This window comes from Paramormyrops kingsleyae, chromosome 18 (genome assembly GCF_048594095.1).
Source record: "Paramormyrops kingsleyae isolate MSU_618 chromosome 18, PKINGS_0.4, whole genome shotgun sequence".
In the NCBI taxonomy this organism is placed as follows: domain Eukaryota; kingdom Metazoa; phylum Chordata; class Actinopteri; order Osteoglossiformes; family Mormyridae; genus Paramormyrops; species Paramormyrops kingsleyae.
The window spans coordinates 10,131,049-10,158,617 of NC_132814.1; the positions used below are offsets into that span (position 1 = coordinate 10,131,049).

The 27,569-nt window shown below is 42.3% G+C and overlaps 1 long non-coding RNA gene across 1 annotated transcript; it reads right to left on the reverse strand.

Moving 5' to 3' along the window:
- Positions 1 to 11,598: 11,598 nt before the first annotated feature.
- On the reverse strand, positions 11,599 to 20,800 carry LOC111838038 (uncharacterized). Its single transcript, XR_002836793.2, has 4 exons — positions 20,396 to 20,800; positions 19,902 to 20,003; positions 19,607 to 19,706; positions 11,599 to 11,982 (listed from the first exon to the last, which is right to left on the reverse strand). It is a non-coding gene; the product is annotated as an uncharacterized lncRNA (long non-coding RNA).
- Between the last annotated feature and the right edge of the window lie 6,769 nt (positions 20,801 to 27,569).

A 27,569-nucleotide genomic window follows, 5' to 3' on the forward strand; every position in this document is an offset into this window, starting at 1 on the left:
TAATCCTTAATTTGGGGGGTGTTGTCTCACTGGCAGTCCTCTGCTGTTTTGCTTGGATCCTCAAACTCCCAACAAACAGGATTACGGAATAATTTGAAACTAAATTTGTTAGGCAACCATACAGTTCAAGTCACGCCACTGCATCTGCTCCCAGAACTGCCCAAAAGTTTAAACGAGTAAAAGCATATTTTTTTCTCTGCCACGCCCCCTCGCTCCCCATTTCAAAATTAAAGTCTGTTTCATTTAATGAGTTAGTGAAAACCCATGTTACAGTATGGTGGTAGCTAATTACCAAGGCGCTAATTACTCGTAAACATAACCAGAAAAGTCTTATGTGCGTCTAATCCAGCATAGACAGGATTAGTTAAACGTAATATACAGGGTCTTTAAAAAAGACCATCTCAGCAAAACAAATGATCCAATCGTTTCCTTAGGCTCTGAGACACCATTCCATAAAGTTGGATGGTTCTTACTTGCTGTACTGGCAAACGTCAATTTGGGCACTGATTTCATCAAATTAGTCAGACTTCTGTATTTAAGCCCAACGGCTGTCACCAGCATAATTGGTTTAATATCTGACAGGTTCTCAGTTGGCAGATGCTGGAGATGAGGTTGTCTTCTCTCACCACTGTTATTTTTTTAGCCACTAGCCAAATATATCCGATCTAATACAAATATTCCTCGTATGAATCTGCATCTCTCTACTGCTGTACTTAAAAGATCCAAAAGTTTCTGTCCCTGCTGTACTGGACCTAATGTCTGAATACAGCAAACTTTCAGGACACTAAATCGATCTCGACAAATCCATGGCAATGGAATGTTTCTTGTTATATACTAAGTTAAGGTCTCATTTTCAACTGGCTAATATCGGGTTTAGATATCTGGGTGGATAGGAGGAGCACTCAGCCCTGGCTGCTTCACGTCTTGCTTTTTCACAACCTCATTCTTCAGGAGACTTAATATGTCTCGTCTGTGTTACATTTGGAACAATAAAACAAACTCTTCTAAGTTTTTGAAACATTTCTACCAAAGGTGCTATAAATAAATTCACTCATCATTCACCGTGGGTTAGCACAGTATCTTTTATATGCCACCACGATTGCTAAAATCCCAACTATTGCTTTATAAAATCGATAAGCTACTATAATTGACTGGCAGTTCTATTGCACATTATTAACCATAGAAATATTGTATATTATACACTGCTTTCTTGGAGATATGTAAAGAAGTTTATAAAAATACCAAATCACATACTGTTATGGTTTTCTCTTGTTCTAAATCTTGCTCTTAAATCTATGTGCTGTCTTGTCAGGTGTAGGAATACCTTGTTATCGTATATAGGAATTGACTTGGGAGAAGGACTTAGAATTGTCCTTCAGTAATGATGATGAAAATACATAACTAGATCTTCCCAAAATGTTACTCCATTAATGTGATGTATCGATACCTAATGTTATACCGGATCATTTAAAAAAATATTTCCCAACATCTCCAATTTAATTTTCAAACTTAACTCAAATTTATTGGCTTAGGTATTTCATTGCGTGTTTTTTTGGATGTGAGACAAGATACAGGCCTTCAGGATGGGGATTCGACAAGAAATAATTGGCAAAAATTTGATATATCCCTAGCTATATATTTTTATAATGTATACACATTTTGGATTCATTTTCTTAAATATTCTCATTTAAAACACATGGTTAAAATGCATATTGCTATTACAGTGTAAGCCAGAAGTCCCTTCTACTAATATATGGCTAAGTCAAACTTTTAAAAATTGCTGCACTTAGAGAAACAAGCAAATGATATGAATCACAGTGGAGAATAAAAATGAGAATCTAATCACACTTATAATAATTTCTGAAAACTTCTTTAATAGTGTGTCTTACATTTTGATCATACTGCTTATTCTTTCTTATGCATTTTTACACCTTTTATAATCTGAAATAATATATATATACTTTACCCAGAATGCCCTGTCTCTATCTCTGTGTTGTTTGTATATATGTGTTTGTATTTTATCAGTGAACAGCTATTGTAATTGTAACCCTGGAACAAAACAACGAAATGAAAAGATAATCAAAATAAAAGATCTAACAAATCGGCACATTTCCTGTTTTCCCCCGTTTGGACACGTGCTCTCATTCTGCTCATTGCTGAATATCAGTCAGCAGCAAGTGCAATCCAACCATTAAATGCAGTTTTTGCTCAGATCTCTTGTGTGGCCCAAGAACGTTCCAGTTCTGTTGTGTGTAGCCAGACCTGCTGCCTCTAATGTGTCAGTCGGGAATAGGAAAAAAAACCCAAAAACTACGGGAGGTTTGCAGTAGAAGTGACTGCTAATGCGATGCTGTGATGAGGTCATATGATTAAAGCTGTGTGGAAGATTCTAGAAGTGTGAATGTACACGTATGTGTGAGAGAGACTCTGGGCTTTAGAACCCGCCCCCCCACCGCATGCCCTAATGAAGGAGGCTAACTGGATCTTGAGGCTGTGGTGGATGATGTGAGGACTGGAGCTCTGAGTCCAGGCCGAGGCAGACGGGACCCCTGCGGGTTTCGGTGATGAGGGTTCAGCTTTGGTAGGAGGATACCACTGCGCCCTATTCTGCTCAGTGCCCTGCTTGGGGCAAGGGATTAGAGCACAGTCCAAGGGGGGTTGAACTTTTAATAAGTTTAACATTGTTCAAATTAAAAGCTGGGTCACATAATAATTCTGAAAATCTGCCATAGACAGACGCGATCAAACACATAGTATTGACAGACGTGACGGTGGAAGAAGGTCGTTAACATGCTTTAAATGTACGAACACGGGGGAGAGCCATTTACTTGATAAGAAAGGGTAAGTTAAAAAAAAAAGTAAACAGAAGAAATGTTGAATTGCTTCTGCAGACCTACCGAAAGAGGCTGGGAGACAGAAGAAGGTTTTAAGGAGTTGAGAGAGTCAGGAAATGACTGAATATGTGCAGAGAGCCACACACCTGCCAAGATACCTTAATGTCTGCCCTTCTTTCACTCCCTCTCTCCGGCTGCGTTATTGTTGCCCGGACCGAGCCTCCCCGTCTTCCGGCCCAAGTTAGCGTGGCTCTCGACGGCCACAAACAGGATTAAGGGCACCCACAGCTCTGGCCATTCTGCAACCGTGACCTCAGCTTGCCCCTGCTGTGACATTTTAATTACCCCACCACCAGGGGGCTCAAAGCTGACCTAGGGGAGAGAATGGGGGAAGACAGCGGAATGTGAAAAAAAAACCTGCCTCTCAGCGTCAGGATAACTCAGAACTGTCATCCAGTAACATAAGTATTTCAATAAGGATACGCATCTGAGATCAAAGCCGTAAGGACAGGATTCAGATGCGTATAAAAAGAAAAACTTTTTAGGTTTTATGTGTATTTGTGGCATTGCTAGGGTGCCCTAGCAATGTCTGCAGTAATAATACTCTTCCATACTTCCTCCTTACTTTTGAGGTCTCCTACTTATTTTTACCACTGCCTCCATCTGTTGGGAAATGTAGCTACATATATATATCGTTGTTTTACCATATCTAACACTTTTCAATTGAATTAATCTCCAGTATGATATGGTTCTGTGGCCGCCTCCGTCGTGCTCACTGGACATACTGAGTCTGGAGAGGTCCCATGGCTAATGGCTGTTTATTTAGCTGTTGTCTAAATGACAACAGCAGGATTAAGTAATCCTCTGTGCAGGAGAAGGAGCCCGAGTTTGTTAAGACACAGATCAGATTAGGTGCTCTTTAAAGGGTGCCTTTGTGAGTATGGGCCTACAGCACCCGATAATCCTTCACCATTCAAAAGTGCACAGAAGAGGGGCAATTCATCTGTAAACAGCCTTCGTCAATCTCTGATCAATTCCTTTTTTTTCCCCCCCAAGGAATTAGCAGAGGAAAGAAATCAAAGGCGTTCCCAAGAGCTGAATTTGTTGCTTATAAAAGCAACAAATCGCTGGTGAGACATTCCTCTCCATGGGAACAGCGCATCTGAAAGTTAAACCCCTATTACAATCAGACAACATCAATGCCTTAAACTTAAAGTTAGAGTCGATCTTTCCCAGCCACCGATTTGTGCATTTTAGTTTTAAGAAATTAAGCATGGCAGCGTGATCATTTTTAATACAGGAAAATAACTGGAGGAGACCGTTTCTGTTGGTTAAAAAATGTGTTTTTCTCCAAACATGGCAGTGTGTGTAACTACAACCTAATGAGATATAGGCAGCAGACAAGACTGTCCCTGTTCCCATCCTGGCTGCACCGGTGCCGTGGAAAAACCCCCCCGCGGCCTGCTGCCAGGGCCGCTGGGTTACCCGGTGCCAAAGAACAGAAGGCAGTGTGAAGGTGCCAGCCAGGCCGTCCGTCTCCGCTGACCTCACTCTCCAGGGCATGGTGCGCCCAGGTGGCGTCAGTCCTCCCGGTTCCCGCCATGTGGAACCCGGCCAGGGTCCTTCCCTAGTGGGCGTGCGCCCCTCCCATCTCCCTGGGGATCGCTGCCGATTAATGGCCTCCGTCCCTAAAAAGCATCTCCATCCAAGCTTAAGGAATTACGGGAGGCAGTAACCCGTCAAAGAGTGCTGGCCTTTGGCCAGGACATTCCAGATATCCCATGTCCCGTAGAATCAGGGTTAGACACATGCCTGAGGTCCCAGCAGCTCTGCACGTCTTTGTCCGGCGGCGTCGAGTGTTTTAAATTAAAATGACAATAACATTTATCTATTCATCCCCTGAATGCGTATTCAGGGCCGCATGGGGGGCTGGAGCTGATTACAGCCAGTATAAGACACAAGGCAGGGATACACACTGGTTAGCATGCCAGTCCATCATAGAGCCGCACCCCCCACACACACCCCCACAGAACGGGCGATCTAAAGACAGCAGTGTGCCTAACCGGATTGAAGCAGGGAACCACAGGTAACCTGCATGACATGGGGGGGGGGGGGGGGGGCATGCAAACTCCATGCCAACAGCAGAGGAAGAATTGGAACCCCCATCAGCAGATAGCAGCAGCGCCCCCCCAAGGATACACCATGCCACTTGCAGGAGTGCTTCGGATTTTTGACAATGAAAGGCGACCAGAGACCTGGCTATTACAGACCAGGTGGAGCAGATTATCTTTCTGCAGTGCGGTAAGCAAATTTTCTGTTAAACTTATAGCTACAGTGTTTGAAGTTAGCGATGGTCATTTGGAAGCAGGAAACTGAAGGCTTTTGACACCTGCAGCCTTCACAGCTCAAGTCGCATGGCTGGTGTTGGTGGGGCTTGGTGTTACGTCGCTGCAGTGATGGATCTTGAGATGTTTCCTGTTCAGCCGCTCCTGCTTCAGCTCCCAATGGCAGCCCTACTTGCCAGGTACCACCTGGGCCGCTACTGGCCTGCACTCCTGGCACAAAGGTCTAGCCCCATTTTGGCTTTTGTTTAGACTTCGCATTGCTTGCTCTGGCAGGCTTCTCTCTTGCTCCTACTGCCTTATCATGGCCTATCCCCCACCACCGGAGTGCAGTTATTAAATATCTGGCAACCCCCAGCTGAAGATTATGTAGTGGCTAGCCTGCAGCGTGTTCTCCAGGACTGGGAAATTCGATTTTCTCCCACTGCTTGGAAAATTGTTTCGCCCCAGGTATGTCATGCTTTAGTGGCTGGTAACGTCCTGTGGACTCACACAAACTTCTGTTTGCAATCAGTACATCATCAGGGCCACACATATGCCTGCTTTTAAAACACAATGCCTAACTTTCTTTCTTGCTTTCAGTTGCAATCCTAGACTTTCGTTCCAGATGTGTTTTTGTACCTGAATTCAGGCACTCTCTTCTTGGATCTCTAGCAGAATCCCTTGCCACCTCACCTCGCTCTTTAATGTCTTACTGGAATGCCCAGATAGTCGTTCATTCCTATAGCATCTCCCGCTCAAACTACCTGATCCTTACTCTATTAACTCAAACCATGACATTCATGAATTTTCCCTAAACTTTTCATTGCTACAAACCATGCAAACGTCCACAGAACCCTATAAAGACTGTTTCTGCAAGTATGCCTGTATCGCCTCTGATCCAGTGTCAGTACATTGCAGTTTCACACCTAATAATAATGTCAGAAAAAAAAGTAGGAATTTCAGTGTCCCTGCGGGCTTTACGATCTATCACTATCACGGTGTCATCCTTCCAAAGTACATGTCAAACTCAAACCACACATTCACCCGACACGAGTTCTCAATTAATTTATGGTACAAGACAGAGAGGCACATAGTGTTGCAAAGTATATTAAAAAAAAAGCCCACAAACTTGCAGACGACAAGGAAAATATGATCCTCACACAAGTCTAGACAATGAATAGAAGAAAGCGGACGTGTTGGATGAGTACACCTGCTTGTAACACCCACCAATTTGCAGTTGGATGGCTAAGATTTCCTAGTATGCATGAATAATCCCACTATGAATGGAATATTTGAGAGCAGCTGGTTAGTTACATCTATGTCCTGCAAGCTGCTCGGCACCTGACTGTAGAAAGGAGGAATGTAAAAGAATCGCTTCACAAAATGTCATATCTCCGTGGGCCCTCGTGTAGCTGCTGAATGCTCCCGCATGTCACATGACTTCTGAAATACAGCAATCAATGTATTGCAGACTCCTGCAGAATGAATTATACTTGGACAGCTGCTGGCAATAGGCATGGAGTCATTTACTTACTACTGTAATTCCCCAATTCACTACTGGAATGTCTGCAGTCCGCACCACAAGCTGAGTAGGGGGGCACAGACTGGCCTGAACCGCTTTACTGGAGAATCCAGCCACGACACTGAATGGTGCGCGGGGCGATGTCAGCAGAGCAGTAAGGGAGCTGTGTTTACCTGATTTTAATGGGGCTTGGGGGGGGGGGGCAGCATATTGTGAGGACCCTTGCATCTGGACTAGTTTATATCTGAATCTTCCCTCTTTCCTGACCAATTTTACCACCATTTACTTTACTTAAGCGCACAGAAAATGTTTACATGTGTACAGAGAGTATTTTCAGATGTCTGTAGCATTCTGGTTTTAGTATATATTTTTTTTTACTTAAAATGTAAGTACTGTATTCATGATGAGGGACAGGTGTGGGTGGGGGTGGGTGGGGTTGGGGCTACTCTCAGGTGTGAGGAAACAGTAGGAGGCGTTCTTGCTGAGAATGAGCCCAGGGGCTCCCTTGCAAAGCCGTCACGTCCTCTTCCTCCTCTTCCTCACCTCGTGGCAAAGGTTTGAATGGGGCAGCTGTGCCGCTCGAACAGTCACCCCCTCTGATGCCCAGCACTGCCAGGCTTCACACGCTCGGCCGTGAGTGAGCATCGAACCCGTGACCATCTGGGAATGTTAGGCCACAGTGGTAGCTGCCAAGCCGACACATCTAAAAGCAGCCAGACGTACACGCAGACGTGCGCTGGCCACGGAGCTGTCCAGTTAGGGGCAGCAAGATAAAACATCAGACAAGGCACGAAAAAATAATATAAAATCACAGCACTGCTTACATCTCTGCCTGGCTGTTGTCTCGCTCCTGCGCACCCCCTCGTCCCAATCGTGGGGGCGGCCACCTCCTCACCACCCCACCCACTGACATTCTTCAGGCACCTGTACTCACTTAATATTTTGGCAAAAGCAGAAAAAACCATCGGCTGTTCAGTGCCTGTCATGTTTGTTCACTGAAGGAAACAAGTTTGGTTTTAATTAGAGCCCCTGCCAAGAACTGAGGTAATTGCAGCTCCGTTTTCCTTTCTTTCTTTCCTGCTTTATTCTTTTCTCTTTTTTTCCCTTCTTACTTGAGGGCTTAATCATAATGGGGAAGGAATGTATATTAACTTACGTCCATCCCCTCCAGACACACACTCAGCGTTATGAAGTTGTTAATGTATGTTTTGAAAAAAGTGGTCGTTAGCTATACACACAAACTTTTGTGCAATCAGTAATCTAATAAAATAATGTATTATTTGGTCATAAGTGCTTGGGGTTTGACAAAGTGGGACGTTGCTTCTCTTCATTCAATTTGGCAGAATTTTGCCCGTATATAAGGTTGCATAACAACTGTGTGTTTAATCAGATTAGACTCCCTTAAGCCCAGCACTCGGGCCTCAGGTCTGTCAAAAGCTTCACCACGTATTGCTCATGTACCATGGTGTTCTTTCGCTGTATTCTGAGATTGCATCAGAATGCTCTGTCCATGCATAGTTCACTCTTCTTTTGCTGTGCCCAGATTCTAGGCTTTGTCACTTTTTCCACCAGCTGGGTCTCCACAATGCTGCCCCCCCTGCCCCTCCGCCCCGTCTCCACCTGTACCCCAGCTGCAGCCTGCTGTCGCTTGTGAAAATTCCCATCAAATGATTATGTCTAAACGGCAACATCTGCTAGAGAACGTCTGCCCTAAGTCCTTGGGCTCTGCTTTCAGAAGTCATGAGCACTGCAGTTTGTCTTCTGCTAATTAGCCCTTTATTCTTGTGCTGAGAACTCGGAGATGAGGGAAAGGTGTCAAGATGTCTGTGCGGGAAATGCAACCTATCTGAATAATTGTCAAGGCTTCACCTCCTCGCATCTTTTTAAGCACCACATGGCTATTCTTACGAAGAGCTATGTCCATTTTTTTTTCTAAGCCTTGCAAAATGTGGTCCTTTCTGAGCTCTCCTCCATGAAATGCAGTGCAGACTGGAAATAGCAGCTTGGAACGATGATTAAAAGGACCCCCCCCCCCACCCCGGTCTAAAGAGGTGGACTCTTTTAAGTGTGTGACTTTGATTTACGCTTTGCTTCTTTGAACACTTAAGTTGCTGTAATAAAATAGAAGGAAAACAACCTTGTTTACAATAACAATTGTTATAGATTCGTTAAAAATGCCTAATTTTAACCAGCTTCTCCTCACAGTTTTCTTGCTATTTTTACCATTAATATACAGACCTGCGACAGGCTTTTGTCCCATCCTGGGTTGTTCCCTGCCTCGTGCCCGTAGCTTCCGGGATTGGTAAGGAACACACCCCGGATGGGCTGCCAATCCATGGCAGGGGTGCATGCACCCACGCATGCAGTCATACGCTACAGGGAGGGAAGAGATGCCAATTAGTGTAACTGCATGTCTTTGGCCTGTGGGGGAAACTGGAGAATCCAGTGGGAAGCCGCATGACACACGGGAGCCTGCAAACTGTATCGTAACACTGCAGTAAAGTGCTACTGCTTTTAAAACAATCTCTAGGAGACTTGTAGAAAAACTCTTTATTATTGGCTTTGAAGTTGTTGGTTACTTTTGAATTGTTACAGAGCAAATAGCTTGACATACTTAAAGAGTTTGAAAATTTTCACTTGTTTGTGTTCATCTGATGTTATTTTAATTTGTTTATTTAGAATTTTTTTGTGGCATAATTGCCAGTTAAAGAAAATGATGGGAATGAATGAAGTTAAAAAGTGAAACTAAAGCAATAGCGGTAACACGTTTTATGAATGCCATGTCTATAATGTCCATGAACACATCCATAATGCATTATAATGCATTCATAAAGTATTATAAACATGATTATATATATATTTATAAAAGGCATAACACACTATAGTCATGTTTATTATGCAATAAGAATGCATTATGAAGTTCTCATCTATAAGCATCCTTAATTCTTAATCTGACCATTATAATGCATTATGAAGGAATGTATAGTGCATTACAGATGAAAGCTTTATTGGAGCTTACGAAGTATTATAATCAACACTATAATGCCTTATGACTGTCAATGGAAGATGCTGTAATGCTTTATTAATTCTTATACTAACCATTATAAAACATTATGAAGGTATTATACATGACAGCTTTAAGTAAATTGCTACCATAATAGCAATGCTACTCAACTGCCAAAGAGCTTGAAAGCTTGTTCCGTCCCATAGCCTAGACACATGTGACTGTGTGTACATTTGAACATTTGTGTCCTGCGATGGAGCAACAGTCCATCCAGAATGTTCCATGACCCAAGACCTATGTTTACCATTACAGTAAAAACTACATGTTATAGCCATGAAGTCTCGAAGGGTTGAAGACAATTTGGAGTAAGCTTTCCATTTACCGTTAATTTGTATATTTCACTATACATTTAGCTAACAAGGCCTCTATATAGGCATTTATAAAGGTTTAAATTGCTTGTTATGTTTTTAATTAAAAAGTCAGGACTCGACCCATCTATACAGGTGAGTAGGAACCAATATTTAGTTTGGATTCATTCACCCCTTCCCCAATAAATACACCTTTGTGTTTAAACTGCTATAGTCAACGACTGAAATGATTTACTTCATTTTTGATCTAGCAAAAGGAGCACACTTAATGGATTAATGGACTTTATTCTTTTAAATACTAGGTAAACAAGTCCACAGTGATCAATGACTTAAAATGAATGAAACATTTGTATTTGAATCAAATCAAATTAGATCATTAGCTGCAGCCCACTGCGAAGACAGAGCCTGGGCCACGGACAAGCCTAAGCTGACCATAAAGGTCCTTTGACAAGAGTCCCCAGTATTGTGTAGGATCATAGATAAAAAGTGACCAACTTAGGGTTTGCTCCAAAACGACAGGGCTTGAGCTGCCAGGTCTCAGTAGGAAACATACCCTCATGTGCCCAGCATTACAGTAACACACCTGCCTGTGGTATGTAGAGAGAGCAAACACCCTTGATTAGTGTGACTTTTGCATTAGTTGGTTCAGATACACCATGACAGCCGCAATGTGGATTGAAGGTTTCTGTGTTCAATAAAAGCATAACCGTTACATTTGCACAGACTGGGTTTTCCTTATTGATTTTGATGCATTCTTTATGGTCTGCTTGGTCCAGCTAGGCTGCAGTGGCTTCAGGTCATCTCTGTTGCAAGAGCACACTACAACTTGGGGTTCTCCTGGGGAGCTGCGGAACCCTTTTTAAAATCAGCTGATGAATGGTTGATTAGGGTGGAAAGCATTTCTCTGACTTTGTTCCGGAAAGCTTTCATTTTGGTCTTTGCTAATGATGTCCTGCTTGAGTTACATCATCTCAGTGTTTGGTTACTGAAGCTTCAACGAGAAACCCCTCCTTTTGTTGTAAAATATCCATCCACCCAACCATCCATCCGTCCATCCATCCATGTTCCTGCTGCTACATGTGGTCATAGTTTCTGGGGAGGCCTGGAGCCTATCCCAGCCAGCATGGGGTACAGGCGTACACCCCGGATGGGAAGCTATTACAAAATATATTGTTAAGTGCTTTTTGACCAGGTTACATATTCCCCCCCCCTCATCTCCTAATACAAAACTAACCATTCCCATCACAGGTCCACATGCCCCCGACCTCTGTGCCCTTCCTTCACCACTGACAGAGCCCTGGACTCAATCCCCCAAAGAGGATACAGTTCTGACCTGCTTAAGTAATATTTTTCAGAGGCAACTCCCCCTATGAAAATAACAATATTTGAGGATTTATGCTCTGACACTGGAGCAGACCATGAAAATTTAACATGGATTAAATTTGAGAAGCAGCAAAAGAAGGAAAATCCAGGCTCACTATTAATATATCTGTTAATATGAGGTTGAAAATTTTTCTCATATTGCTAAAAAGAAACCGTCCCCCCCCTTTTCACAATGGTCTGCCTGTGTCCAGTTCTTCACCATAGTCTGATTTTTCCCACGTACATCAAGGTAGAGCCTTGACAATGGCTTTTGTCTTCCTGCTGTGCTAAGATCTCCCTCTGGAAAAAGCTCCCAGGGCGTATGGAAGCTGAGAGGTGTGCCCACCACTTTCCTCCAAGACACCATCTTGAAGAAATAATTTTTGCTACTTCTAAAGTAGCCTGGGCATCAGGAAGGTTTCTGGGACCTCTTTCAGGTCTTCTTCAGCCAAAAACGACATGACTCCAAAGTGAGAATGTAGGCTTCGGAATTCTGGAATCTAGAACTGGTGAAGGCTGTTAGGAAGGTGTATAGGCTGGTCCACTCCATGAAAGAGATCAGCTGGTCCTGAAAAATGGGTGAAAAAAAATCATCAATCCAATACAAGACCCTATCAAAATAAGAACAATATGAAATTAATATGAATGTAAAACCTGTTGTTTATTATTGTTTTTGACCAAATCAAACCAGCAGTGTCCCAAGCATGCCCTTTATGTATTTTTCTTATTATACCGAACAATAAGCTATACTGCAAATGTTTCACTCTGTTACCAGTTTACTGGCAAAGTATGAAGGTTTCAGAGCTCATGCCAGTAACCTTCAGAGTTAGGTAGGATTCAATTTCTTTGTTTTGAAGAAAGAGGTATTTTGTAAATATTGCTTGTATTGAGTAATAAGCATATAAATCCCACAGTTTATCTTTGGTGTGAGCTGTCAGTCCAAAATGCAAAGTGTTTCAGATGTTCAGTTTTATTTTACCATTCCATAGCTAGCTTTGTGGATTTAAAAGCTACTGTTTTCTTCTGTGGAGTAAGCTAAGGAAACGTGTTAGCTAGCTTTGTTAAATTGTCAAATACTGCTAAATCAAACTGTCAAACACCACTATTGTCAAATATCCCTAGATCAGCTGCAGCACTAAACACGAAAGCAGACTGATGTGCTTTCGCATAAATATGGATTAAGTGGAATCAAGGAGGTTCTCTGGGACACCAGTGATTTTCTGAATAAATTCAACTAATCAACTAAGTTTTCTGTGATGCATGCTTATGTGAAAGGATTTAACTTCCCTTTCTGGTAATCTCACATAATAACTTTACTTAAAGGTGACAAAACAAACAGCCCCCAACTGTAACTTTTATACATACACGGGATTATGTCTCATTTCTATGGTCTGGGTGTCTAGAGCAGAATATTCTGCCGGTATTGTGTAATGGTACAGAAAAGCAGCATTTCTTTCTTTGGCTTAAAGAGTCCATCAGCATCTTATGTTTCTGGAATTTTCATGTATTGTTTTGATTAAACACAATATCCTGGACAGGAAAGTAGGGGACCCTGGAGTTTTCGCAAAGCAGCACAGCAAAAAACGAAGGGGTCCACCCTGGACAGCATGCCAGTGCATTGCAGGGTACACACACACACACACACACACACACACACACACACACACACACACACACAGAGTCCATGTATTCCTATGTTTGTGGGGACTCTCCATTTATTTCTATGGGAAAAACCCTAATACACCAATGACGACCTTAATCCCTACCCAGCCCTAACCTTAAGCATGAGTAACCAAAAAAAAAGAGACTTTTGGCTTTTTAGATTTTTGATTGCATTTACATATTTTTTATAAAATTGAGGTTATCCAGTGAAAAGAGAGGTCCCCACAATGTAATGTATAACTGAGACACACACACACTCACTGTGAACAATTTCATGACTATGTCTTTGGAATGCAGGAGTAAACCAGATTACATGTAGGAAACCGGCATGACATGTGGAAAACATGCAAGCTCCACATGCAGTGCACAGTGGTGGCTTGACCTCAAACCTGGAGGTGTGAGGCAATAGTGCTGCCCTCTGAGCCACATAAAAAACACCTAGTAATGCTTCACATTAACTGTACCTTCATAATACCTTTATAACGCATTCATAGAACATTCAGTGCACTTTTATGTATTCATAGAACATTCATAAGCAGTAAGTATACCTTAACATCCTAACATACCTTAAGAGCTTTAATATATGTTAATAAAAAACATTATATCATAATAACAAACATTTATAATGTATCATGTATAATGATTGTTATTAATATTTATTAAAGCTGTTAAGATATATTAGGATGTTAAGGCATACTTCCATGCTGCTTATGAATGATCTATGAATGCATTATGACGGTGCACTGAATGTTCTATGAATGCATAATGAATGCACTATGAATGCATTATAAAGGCATTATGAAGTTGCGATTAATGTAAACCCAACTTTTAAAAAAAAAAAACATTTCAATTTTTAATGCTTAAAGAATATCAGTTAGAAAAATAAATTGCATACTATGAAGTGTTGACTGAGTACATTATTAAAGAAGATATTAAATGGGGGGTTATGATATACTGTATTTTTATTCCAGACATCAGTCGTATCATTAAAGAAAACCTGCCTGTGGTGCTAGCAGGGCTATGGTCTGGCGTGCTGGGGGCGGCTTCTGACAGTGACGCAGGTTGTTTATCGGCCAGTGGGCTTAGGAAAGGTGTCAGGATGCCTGCACATCACTGGACACAGGCTGCCATGCCTGCGATCCGCACAGCCAGGCACACAGGGTAGGTGGTCGTGCCTTGTTTACCTCCAGGCCGCCAGCCTTATTTAAACAAGCCGGTGCCTTTATAAGCTTCTTTCAGTCTGAGCGCGTCACTCGACTGTCTGGCGGTAACATTCCCCTTTTCCCGGAGCACTGCTGTCTGTTTATGTGCTGTTGTACCTTCTGAGGATTGCTGCACCTCTGTCTGAACCTCTTAATAATGCCCAATACCACCAACATCAGCTTTAATAGTAACGCCTTTCTTGTAGTTGGTTTTACCTCAAACTTAGAAATTCCAGAATGAAATTATTCTATATTATTCTATTTGTTGTTAAGTGTTTTTATTGTTGGTTTATTGTAAAGCAGTATTTTATTTTGAATTTAACATTTAAAGAAAAACACAAAGGTAAAATTTGATGTATAAAAACCATAGGATTTGACTGTAATACAATACAATGAAACATGATTTTTATAGTTCATATAAGAATGTGTAATGTTTCAATAATGTATGAGTTTCCTTTATTTCAGCATGCAGCTATATGATTATCTTAGCATTGTTTTAGCGGTCACCGTCATACAGATCCCCTTCCCCCCCATCAGCCAATCAGGCTGCCAGTTTCCTCCTGTAAGTTCCTTCAGTAACTGGAAAGGACTGAGCCGGATTTGCGGAAAAGTTGTCAGAGAGACAGTGTGACCCGCGTGGCCCTCTGCAGGGGTATCTGAGCAGTCGCTGACCTTGGGGACCTCGCATCTGTGCGGAGACTCCGGAACTGTTGGGGTGTCACATAGCATCGTGCCCCCTCCTTCCACAGTGGCTGCCTATCTCTATGCTTTTCACTGTCACATTTTGCACATAGGAGCAACTAGTGAACGACAAGTGCTGATCTCAGCTCATGTCATGAATTTTTGATCAACAGCAAAGCCATTGACGGGTCCTTTTCCAACACAGACCCCCTGACAAATGTCCCCACCCCTTATTTGCTTCCTCCACTCCCGTCACAGTCTAAAGCCCAGGCAACTCGAAATGTCAATGATGTTAGTTTAGCCATTGTACATGGCTGGCGGCATCTGAATGGGCCGCTTGTCTGTGGCCCCCCTCCCACAAAGGCTGTCTTTCTCACAGTAACTTGTTCTCAGCATTTCCCGCTTCATAAAGGGAATTCTCTCAGCTCTCGCTCGCTCCTGAATAAGCCAGAAGGAGAAATATGGAGGGAGAATGAGAGAAAGATTGAGTCCGTGTGTGTGTGAGAGACGGAGATAGAGTGACAGCGAGGAAGAAGGGATTGGGGACAGAGGAACTGAACCATGACGGAATTGTTTGTGGTATTATGGACGGAATTACATTGGCACATTTTGCCCGCAATTACAAGTAGGGCACGCTAGCCGTAAATCAGGCTTTCACAGTGCAACTAAGCTTGTTAGTGTGCTTAATTGGACAGGAATAGAGTGTGACCTGAAAGTTAAAGTTTAAGTGCTAAGGAAAATGCAGGCCTTGGGTAAGGGCAGGAGACTTTGAAAAAGTAGGCCAGGCTCTTTGTGTACGTAGGGCAGAATGTGAAGGAACGGTTCCGAAAGGGCAGAACGATGAATGATTGGCCGGCTTTTACACCCGTCATGAATAGACAGGGTAGGGTGGCGGCCACAAGACGGACGAGCGACATCAGCGTTTCTTTCCATATTTACAGCCAGCGGGAAAATAGGGTCATTAAGAGCGGGTCTGCATTTCCTATGTATGAGAGGCTGATTTAACACGTCATAAAAGAGCCAACATGATGTAATATTTTCTTGAGTGGGTGAGAAAATGTTTGAGTTGTAAAGTTTTTTTTCTTCCCCCACACACAGAACAGAGAGATTACATGGCTTGTTGTATGTAAGAGTCTGTATCCCGCAGATAATATAGTGAAATCCTTAATACATGAAGCAAAAAGTTGTGTTTTTTTATATATACCAATCAATATAAAAACGCTTTAAAATGTATTCACATGGCTTATTTGTTTTACATTTTATTGTGTTGCAACATTGTGTGGAATCACATTCATTTTCAGATTTGATTATAACAACAATAGTGAATCTTTTAAAAAAAATAACTGATTGCATAAATTCGTAACATTTGTCTTGCTCTCATATTTGGTAGACAGTCATGTCTTGTAGGATAAGTGCTGGGAAAACTTTGCAAGATTCCTCATGCTTCTTTAGGCACCCATATGGAAAAGTTTTTTAACAATGACATATGACTCTTACGTATTTTATCCAAATCATATGAGTTCTCTATATGACACTCAAAATAATTATACAGTCCATATGTCTCCTTTATGGATGTTTTTTGTGATGTGTAAGGGACAAGGCTTGAATGGTTTAAAATGAATTCACATCACTTGGCTTATTTGTTTTACAGTTTGGATACACATGTTTCAAAGTTAATCTATCCAGCCTAACCAAAGCTGACAATTTCTTCTCAGTCTACACCAGGGTTCCCTAATTCCGGTCCTGAAGGGCCAATCTGTGTCACAGTTTGCAGATTTCTCAGCTCAAACATACCTTATTCAGCTCATTGGCTCATTACCAAGTTTAGTAGGTGTGTTTGAGCAGGGAAATCTGCAAACTGTGACACTGGACTGGAATTGGGGAACCAATCAGGGCTCACACAAAAGAAAGCAGTTTGATCCACATACTTTTTTCAGCCTATTTTTGCAGCTCAGTCTTCTCATCCTCTTCCATCTTCTGCTGCGATGTTGGTCTCTATACTGTGCAACACTCTTGATACTCTCGTCTTTCTAAAGAGTCATACACTCCTATTATCCTCCTCACACATCTGTGCTAGCTACTAAAATCACCTATTTCACCAGCGTCTATAACAGCATGAGCATAAATGCTTGCAGTCCTCTGCTGCTAATGAACTCCTGCATCAACTCCCCTGCCTCTGTTGATCTCTGCAGTACCTTTCTTTGATTTCTTTGAAGTAAAACAGGTCTCTGGCTGTTATCCTCTCCAATTATCCCTCCAACTGCAATGCCACTCCCCCTGGCGTCTCTATGGCTGTATTGGGGGGGGGGGACAATAGATGTAATTACTTGAAATGGTGTGTTCTCACTCATTTTTAGTTCCCCTTTTCATAAATCTCTAGCGACGTTCCTGCTAACACCTGTCTCAAAGCCCAGCCCCATCCCCCAGATTGCTGCCCTCTCTTCACACTCCTGAAGTCCTCTCAGCTCTCCAATATAATCCGCACTTCTCAAAGCACCACTTACTCCCTCCATCCCCCTCCCCTGCTCTTACCTGACTGCCATCATCAATCAATCACTCTTGCAATGGTTCCATCTGTCTACAACATGCTGCTATTATGTCCATGTAATCAGAACCTGCTCTTGACCACATTAAGCTTAATAGCTTCCGTCCATTCTACAGCACTCCTTTTTCCTCTAAAACACTCAGTTGTCCTTTGGCTAGTCAATTTCTAGCACAGTATCCTGCTCTACCAACTTCAGTCAAGCTATCAACTTCTCCACAGCACTGAAATTGCCTTAACTAAAGTCCTCAATGATCTTCTAATATCTCCTGAGCCCTCAACATCCTCATTCTCCTTGACCTGAGCACAGCCTTTGACAGTGTCCCTCCTCACATGAGCATTGAAGACACAGACATGGACTTGCTAATCTCCTACCTGACAGACAAGAAACAGTTCATCTCTGTTTCGGGTTACACTTCTGTCAGCTCTGGCGTCACCCACGAGATCCCTCAAGATTCAGTTCTCGGTCCTCTGCTCTTCATTTTATACATCCTCCCTCCTCGGCAACATTGTTAGACAGGTTCAATGTTCTCTGTTATGCTGATGATACCCAGATCTATGGCAGCACTAGATCTGCTCATTCTCTACCTCTGTCCCACATCAAAGCCTGTCTTTCTTAAATCAAGACCTGGATAACCCACAGCTTTCATAAGCCCAACACCAACAGTATGCTGGTTCCATTTCTCTCCACACCAACAGCACAGCAATCTCTTACTCACCTATGGTACGTAACCCTGGAGTCAGTCTCTTTCACTGAATGTCCATGTCTTCTCTTATTGTGAAAATCTCATTTGTCCATCTACACAGCAAAGACTGACCCAGACCTCACTGCCCTCTGCTAAGTCTCTCATCCATGCCTTCATCTCCAGCCGCCTTGGCTACTGCAATTCTGTCCTCTTATGCATCAGCTCAAGGTTCCCCACAAGCTACACCTGGTCCTGAAACTTTCAGCCCGTCTCCCCACGCATCCCTGGTGCATCATCACATGTTTCCTGTTTTCCACGACCTCCCTTGTGCCCTATAAAACTTTGGATTCACTTCAAGATTCATGTCTTCATATTCAAGGCTCTCCCCAGTCGTGCTGCCTCCAGTGTGTCTGATCTTCTTTTGTCCTATCAGCCCTCTTGTGCTCTATGATCTTCCTCTTTTGCACTTCTCACTTTTCCTTTGGCTAAACCCCACAGCTCTGGGGACTGAGTCTTCACCCTTTCCCGTCATTGTAATTCCCTTACCCCCTGGAAATTCATAATTCCCAGTCACCCCTAATATCCCCAAAACTCATCTTCACCTACTTGCATAACCCAATTGTTTGTACAAACTACTGAAAAAAATGACTCATTTTTAACAGCCTTCGACTAGCCTCAATCCCATGATGGTTAGGGAGCTCCATTCACAGCCCATTCAACCACATGGCCGACTGGGGAGCAAGGGAACACACTGGGGACTATGAAAGATACTAAACACAGAAAAGAACGGGATGGGGAGCAACACCTGCTGGCCAAACAAGGAAATGACAGACATAGCAGGGACTGATTCTGACATTGATAATCACATTTTATACACATGTAGTGAACTACAACTTACATACTTGCATACAAGCCTTCATATTTGCTTGTGTTTATTACTGCCTAGCTGTGCTCTGTGGTTTTGTCTCTTGTATCTTTCGGTTCTTGAAAATTGTAATATTAATATAATAATAATGAGAAGCATAACAAGAATAATAATAATAACAACAATAATATAATAATGATTATTATTATTAATATTAATAATAATAATATTGTTGGTGGTAGTGGTATTATGTGAAATGAATATGTAAGCCTGCCTTAAATCAGAAGGGATACAATGTAGTGCTTTTATTGTGGCATCAAAGGCTGCCAGGATGCGTCTTCCATATTCAGGACTTAACCTGCTCAGACATGCTGTGCTCTCTTAATCCCCCGCCCACATTCCCTTCTTTCAGAGCTGGTGGTCAAAGGTCAGAGGTCACGAAGTGTAACGCACACTGAGGACTGATGGCGCAACCCCCCCGCTGCCCAAGTAGAGATCAGTGTGGATGGGTGTGTTCACATGTGATGCCCATGATCCACTCATGTCCTACAGACCTGAGAAAGCTGCACATCTCAGTGAGGAGGCTTAGATGGTGCTTCACTCTCCGGCTTCCTTCTCTTGGAGGTTTGAGTCGAAGGTATGATTTTCTCATTCCTTCACAAGGACAACAGAGAAACATGATAAACTCATCTGGCAAAAACTGAACTCTTTCCAAGAAGTTTGTGAATGAAATCAAAGCTGTATTTTATAGTTTAACAAACAAATAAACAATATAAATAAACCCTTACTCAATGTAATCAAAATGCTTTTTCTAATTTAGAGAAGGGATTTTAACACACATTTTTGTACCTGACAGCCTCTGTGTGGTAGCTGGGTTGTAATTAACTTGTATCCTGTTACGGCATTTATTTCAGTCAGTAACCCCAGCCTCCTAACATGTAGCTGCATCATCTGGTGAGGTGGGTCGGACAGCAGACATGAAGGCTCTTTTAAGACTGGCTTCAGTATTAAACATGAGGTACTGAATTAAATTATGTCAGGTGAAGATATCATTGTCATATACTGAACTGGACGTATGCAGAATTATCCGTGTCTTAATATACGTTCAGTGTTTAGCAAGATGGTGGATTTTGGGTGTAGCAGCTGATAGAACATCGCAGAACAGTGTATTAATCCTGCCTTTGCACAACAGCAGTGAGGTTTATGACCTTTTACTGGTTCTCCGTAAAAGTGCCTTTCAGCTTATTGCATCATTAGTCTTTCTACTTTGCATCTATAACATGCAAACGGGCGAACAAAGTGCAGGGCACAGCGCTGGCATGGCGTCAGATATTTGTCCTCACTGCCCCGTCTCCGTTCCCTGTGGAATGTGATCCCCGGCTCATGCTGCCTCTTCCACCACTTCCTCTCCCCCACAATTCTATCTCCTGATGACAGTTAAAATTTCTCTGCCTTTGCAGGAGGGGCGTGAGGTTTAGTGCCCGCTGTCCTCCTGGAATTCCCGGTTGGGTTCCAAAGAATGTCAGTAAAGAATACGAACAAGGATTCCTTCTTAAGCAATCTCCAGATACAAAATACATGTTAATCTGACCATCCCCCACTCGTATCTTTTTCTCCTGGCCTCGGTTCTTCGCATTTCTTTCCTTTTCCCCGCTATTGCCCCCTTTTCTGACCTCGCAATCTGGAAAAAATGCCCCAAAGCTCTGTTGTCATTATCGTGCCATTCCCCGCGTCCTGTCAGCTTTACTCCAAACCTATTTCACCTTTGAACCCGTAGCACCTTGTGATGCATGCTGGGTAAGTTGCTTTCCTCATTGTCATCTGGATAGAGATATATTAGCGACAGCAGAAATTTCAGAAACAAAAGGCTTAATGATAGGGAAAATATCGGCCAACTTACGTCAGTGGATCTGTGTGTGTGTGAGTATTTGTGTGTTTAAGACTTATTGTTTTAGTTTAGCGTGCATTGTCATATTATCCAACAGTTGCCATGGAGACATTGTTTTGGGAACAACATTGTAATAGGCACATATATTCATTTGTGAAAAGGAAAAAAGGTGGAACGAATTTAAATAGAAAACTTATGACAAAGAAACCTCTTAGTACAATGTAATGTTCCAGAAATTCTGTACTATGTATTGTGTCCATTTCAGATGCAACATTTTATTAGCTTTCTCACATTTTATTCCTTTAAACAAGCCTTCAGCCGAGTCTCAGAAGAAGACATTTCATCGGCGATATGTATGACTCCTGCATGCACAATCCACAATCCACAAGTCCAAAACAAATGTTTAGAACAAATACAAGAATCCATGATTGTTGCATTTTATGCACATCTGTAATGAGCTTGCTGAAAAGACAAATGAGATTGTGGGGCCAATGTCTTGCTGGACTCGCAAGACCTAGAATATTATTCACAGATCCTTCAAAAAGAATATATCTGCATTGCCACAGTTCATTTTTCAACTTCAGTTTCAACCTGGTTCACCTTTAATGAGAAATGACAGTAATGGCTCCAAACCTTGAAAGGCTGCCATACAGGAATGAGTTAGACATTGTAGTTCCCTGAAGCACTGAAAGGAAACCCAAGTGTGTCAGGTAGCATAATCCATATGTATATAATTTGGGTGAGCACAGATACGGTTAAACCTGGGAACTAATAGCCTAGAGCAGCAGGCACATATTATTACATGCGTTCAAATCAGCAATATATTAGCATTTTTGCCAAAAACGATGAGGGTTAACAGCCTCCTTTTGTTTGTAATGTTTACTATATTCTTATTCAAGCTTTAACAGTTAGTTAAGCACAACTTAATAATGCCGGTAGAATATTTGAAATTGCTGCTTGTTATGTGGATTAAAGTATTGTTTGTAAAGTATTGTTTGTAAAGTATTGTAATAGTGGTAATAGTAATGAAAAAAATAATCTGCTAAGCAAATGCTTAATGAAGTTTCCTCCTGTGGGAAAGGTTGCTATAGGGACAGCGTATTTTTTGATGTTAAGTGTTTTTCCTGTGTCTGTGCGACTGACCCAAAAGTCGTCCCTCGGCAAACATGAAGCAGGGCCTCTGCCAGACCTCTCACTTCATATTTCATCCCCCCCCTCTGCCGACTTTGGAATGCCATCGTTTTCCCCCAGGGGGACGGCCCTCCCCTCTTTTTTGGCAGTCCACTCTTCCTGGCACCTGATAGCCTTGGTGTCACCGCACTGTGACAGCAGCCGGAGTGGCCGGGGTTTGGCGGCACGGGGTGAGAGAGACATACGTGTGGAAAGCCTGAGTGGGGGAAAAGGAGAGAGAGAAGAAGGGGCAGAGAGAAAGAGGACAGAAGATAAAGCGCGGGATGGAGATGGGCTAGGGGAGAGGCTACAAAGGGTAAAGAGAGATGAGAGGGGGATGAGTAAAAGCAGGAAGGGAGGAGAGAAGAGGACAGGGGGACAATGACAGATGTGGAGGTGGGGCTGGTGTTTCAGGAGCCAGGCGCTGAATTCAGATCAGTGTTTCTTTGGAAACAGACGGACTTGGTATCAGATGCAGAAATGGCAGTGAGAGGTCGATCATCTTGTCATTGTTTCATTAGCCAGTCTGCACTCTTAGACTCCTGGAAAATCATCATCTTTTGACACCAAGATGTCCGTTACAGCCGGCTGCTGTCTGTCTCTTCACTTACTTCAGCATCTTAGATACAGTATATCTCCTTCCAATAAACTGATACTAAATGGCATTAGAACTTAGCAAATGTTCTCGTATCTAGAGCGATTAAGCATGTTCACAACAAATATAATCAACATTTACATAAACCAGGGAATTGAGGTGTATTGTCATGTATTTGTGTGTGTGTGTGTGTGTGTGTGTGTGTGTGGGGGGGGGGGGGGGGTTTGCCTAGATTACATTTGGGGACCGAAATGTCCCCAAAGTGTGATAAAACCTGAAACTTCCTTACATTTTTCAGGTCCCCATTTGCATAACCTACATTTTATAAAAATCTGTCAATAACATCAAAAAAGTTAAAATGCCAAAAAACTTCACAGTTTTTGCTGCGATTGCTTTGCATTTTTGTAAAGTTTAAAACATATACTACAAACACCCAACAATGCCTTTCCTGCTTAAGACCATTCACATAATAATTCAAGTATCACTTTCCTCAAAATATATTAAGACCAAATATGTTTGCACACCAAATGACTGGTTGTGTAGAGTATATTGTTTTGATGGCTCTAGTTGTTCAGTCTCTCGTTGTCTTTCACCTGTATTGGAATAACTTAACCACTATTTCAATTTGCATTATACTTTGCGACGTATATCGTTAATGCTTAGCAAATATTGCTTATAAAAAACAAAAAATATGTTCATTAATATGCAACCACTGGCATTCTGTGCTAAAGCTGGAGAGTTTGTTTCTGATAATCTGCCTCTAATCAGTGCAGCTTTCTCTTGGCACGTTCTCAAAAACCAGTGAGACGGAGATCAAAGTCCACTGGCACCTCGACAGAAAGGAGAAGCCAAGTGTGTCATTATCGAGAGTCTTTCCGCCACTTTCCTTTGTTTTCGTGCCAGAAACACGAGGCATACAGAAAGGGAAAAGGACAAATTTGCTTAATTGAAATTTTAATTAATAAATTACGTAAACTTGAAAAATATTCTGAATTTCACATAGGACATTTTGCAATTTTTGTTCTCTCTCTCAGTCCTTTCCATTGCTGTCTGTTTCTCCAATGCTTTCTTTCATTTTCTCACTCTCTCTCCCACCATGAAGACAGCTTTCAATTTCCTGCACAGCATTCTTCAAAGGGAGAGAGATTAGGGAGGCAGAGGATACCGGCGACACAGTGACAGCTGCAGGCCGCAGACACTCAGTTACGGTCTCACAGGCCAGACACGCCGTGAGCAGATCGGGGGGTTAGAACGTCCCCCTGCCATATTTTCAGTGAGAGCCATGCGAGAAAATGTAAAACTCTCCCACTGCACCCAGTCGCTCTCCTGTGGACATACAGTAGGCACAAGTGAGTGCAGCAATTCCTCTTTGCGGCCTATTACTTATATACTTGTCTTACATACAACACACATGTGCCGTAATCATATTTACAATAATACAGATATATCCATTAATAAACCTAGAATAAAAATATGAATAATTTATAAATCTGAATTACGATCACGCAATGTTCCGCGCACCTGTGTCCGCAATGCGCAGGCTACAGGTGCAGGCAGAATTTTGCTGCGTAGCAATTTAGAAGATTTACTGGTGCGCAGAGAAAAATGTGCTGCAAGAAACACAGTGAGGCTGTTATTCATGTACGTCTGTGTCTATAGGCGAGGAGCCAAAACACAGCACAAGACATTCAGACGCTCGCAAGCACAATGTAACTGAGCTGTATGTACTGAGAACACTGTTCAGCTGGCAGACGACAACGTAACCTAGAAAATTCAGTGGAGATCCAGCGCTGTGTGCTTGGGGCCCTAAAAATCAGCTTTATTCCCAGGTGCTGATGAGGTAAGAAGGGAAGAAAAATAACGGGATCCCATTTACATGTGTTGACTTTGGAAGTCTGGCTTTCCTTTAGAGGGACAGACCTTCTGCTTATGCTGAGCTGGTTTAAAACCAGGTTCTGCATTAAATGGCCTCTCATAACTGGGAAGGGAACCAATACATATAATCTATAAGAAAAATCCATCCATGAAAACACATCCTATTAACAATGCTTACCTGAAAGAGTTCATCGTCTTTGGTTGACCAAAGACTACTGTTCACTTGACAACCATCTGCTATCTGCTTTCAATTCTAAATAAAATGTCCACCCAATCCATCAGCAGAACGTTGTTATTACAGGGATATAACTATATACATTTTTTGCTGCAGTTGCCAGGTGAATGAACAGTGAAGCCGGTTTGTTGTTCAGCATGGACTTTAGTGACTGCGATATGTTTATAGGTTGAAATACGCGATTTTATAGCCGGTGGATGATGTCATCATTTTATGATCTCCTAAGAAAGTGAGCTTCTTTTGCTGTATAAATGAACTCAAAGTAATGAACCATAATGTAGCACAATAGGCCAGTTTGTTAGTCACCAAAAATAACATAAAAATGTTTTAGACTGAAGATAGACATTTTTACATAAAAGACTTATTAGAGGACTAATATGCAGGCATAGACATTTATTTCAAGAAAATAGACAAAAAGAAAGTTGGCATGATGAATAAATAGAAAATGAGAGAAAATCGAATAGGAGAAAAGTCTTTGTTAATCTTGATACATCTGCCTTCCATTAAATCTTGGGGGCCACTAAAATAATGTTTTTCACTCCAGAAGCCTTTCTGTGTTATAAATGACCTCCCAGACGCCCCCCTACCCCCCCCCCCCATCCTGGGGGTCTTTTGGTGCCATAGTTTCAGTTTCTCTCAGGTATGTCTCCTCCTGTCTTCCCATCCCTTCCTCTCACCTACTCTCTCTCACTCGTCTCTATCCTCTTTCCACCCCCCACTCGTCTCTTTGCTTTCTTTCATGGATTCCCCGTACAGAGACGGCTCCAGCACCATTTAACGCTGATTGAACCTGAACCCCTGTCACATTATGGACCGGGCACGGGCAGATTTCTGATTGATGACTGCGGAGGGTTCAAAGGTCAGCCTCATTGCAGGAAGAGAGCAGATATGGGGCAGGTGGGCCACAGCCCATTTGCAGGGTCCCTCACTGGGGGTATGGGCGGGGGGGGGGGGGGTCATTACCTCTTTACGACAATTAGATAAATTAGAGCTGACTAGGGTAGGCAGGTGAAAGAAAAGAGACTGCCTAATGACAATAATGAAGTGGTAATAATGACCGGTGTGAGGCTGATTTTACACTAATTATCCACCTATCTACAAAGAACGTTATGTTCTACCAAAGCAATTTGGTTCATACCTGGGGATCAGCACTAGTCCTGAACGACGGACACGTCGCACAAAACACCGTGAGAATTATGCATCAATTGCTGACAATTTATTAATGAACACTACATTGATTCTGATGCAAACTCACGTTGCCTTGCTTTTTAATTATATACTACAATGTCGATTAAGTCACAACATATTATAAATCAATGAGTGCAGTTATTAATCAGGATGACTCCAAGCTTACAAAACAGGGCCAGAATATTACTATCACTTACTTTTCACTCACTTGTCTATTTTTCTTTTCTAAATGATCGAATCAATTCAACCTCAATTTCAATATCTCCATGTTAGCTAGGACGCTGCACTAGCATGTTTTCAGCAACGAGTAATCTTATCCGGACAGAGCCTGAGCAGGCTGTATGTCATCCTTTTGTGGCTGCTTATTGTGTTACTGGGCTGAAAGCCACATTTTCAGATGCCCCTGTTAGTATAATATCTCTCCATCTGTCTCTACATTTCTTTATCCAATAATTACCTTGCCTGTTTTCTCTGTGAATCAAATCTCCTGGCCTGCCTGCCAGTGTCTGGAATATTCTATCAGAGACATATCATTAGTTTGCTGGGCTGGCTGGTGCTGAAAAAATGGCAGTATCTTGTAACTTTTGTCTTCTCACTTCTTGATATTCCAGTGCGATGAGAGACCAACACCAAGAGCCGAAGTAATGAGATGGGTAGTGGATGGTCGCGTTCAGTCAGGTTGTTCTCTAAGCCCTCTTGACACATATTTCTGTATGTTATTAGGTCACTTATGATCCAGGGTTACATTTCAGGTAATTAAAATCAAATTGTTCAAAAGGAATCACAAAAGCAAACTATAAGTATATTTTAATGTAAAATTCACATTAAAACAAGATGGTTGACAATTGGAGACAGTATGTTCTCTGTCGCTGTCCGTGGATATTATTTATATATTCAGTGAGTTAAGGGAAAAGAGGTTGATTACTATCCCAAGTGGGCGGCTAAGATATCAAAGCCGAATGGTGTGGGGAGGAGCGATAGGGAAAAGTGAGTCGAGCCGCTTTTGTTCCCCCTGCACCCCTAGATTCCATGAAAAGATCACCAAGCAAGCTGATTCGTCATGCCTCCAGACTCTCATTTCTGATTGGTTCCACTGAGCAGGCAGATGTTTGAGCTGCAGCAGGGGGTGGAGGTGATCCCGGCTCCTAATCTCACACCACGAGACAGTCACACATGCACGCTCACATGATCTTTGCCAGCCTTTTTTTCCCCACTCTCTCTATCTCCAGATATATACTTTATTTCCATGCCATTATTTTTTGCATTGAACTTCAAAGCTTGCTACATAATAAAATAAATATGCTCAAGATTCCATGAGCCGATAACTCAAGGAATCTGGTCACATACATAGAGCAGTTTTGATGGGTTACAACAGACATATCCAATAGCATAAAGACAAACAACAGTCCTCACAAAGCTAAGCATATTGACATCTGGTGTTATTTCTCGTGCCATGTTGTTACCTACTTGGAGGTTGAGATACAAAATGCACACCCTCTGCCCGGCTGTGCTTACCACATGTATTGTAAAGTGGCCAATAAATGTTATATCTCGAGAAAAAAAGTT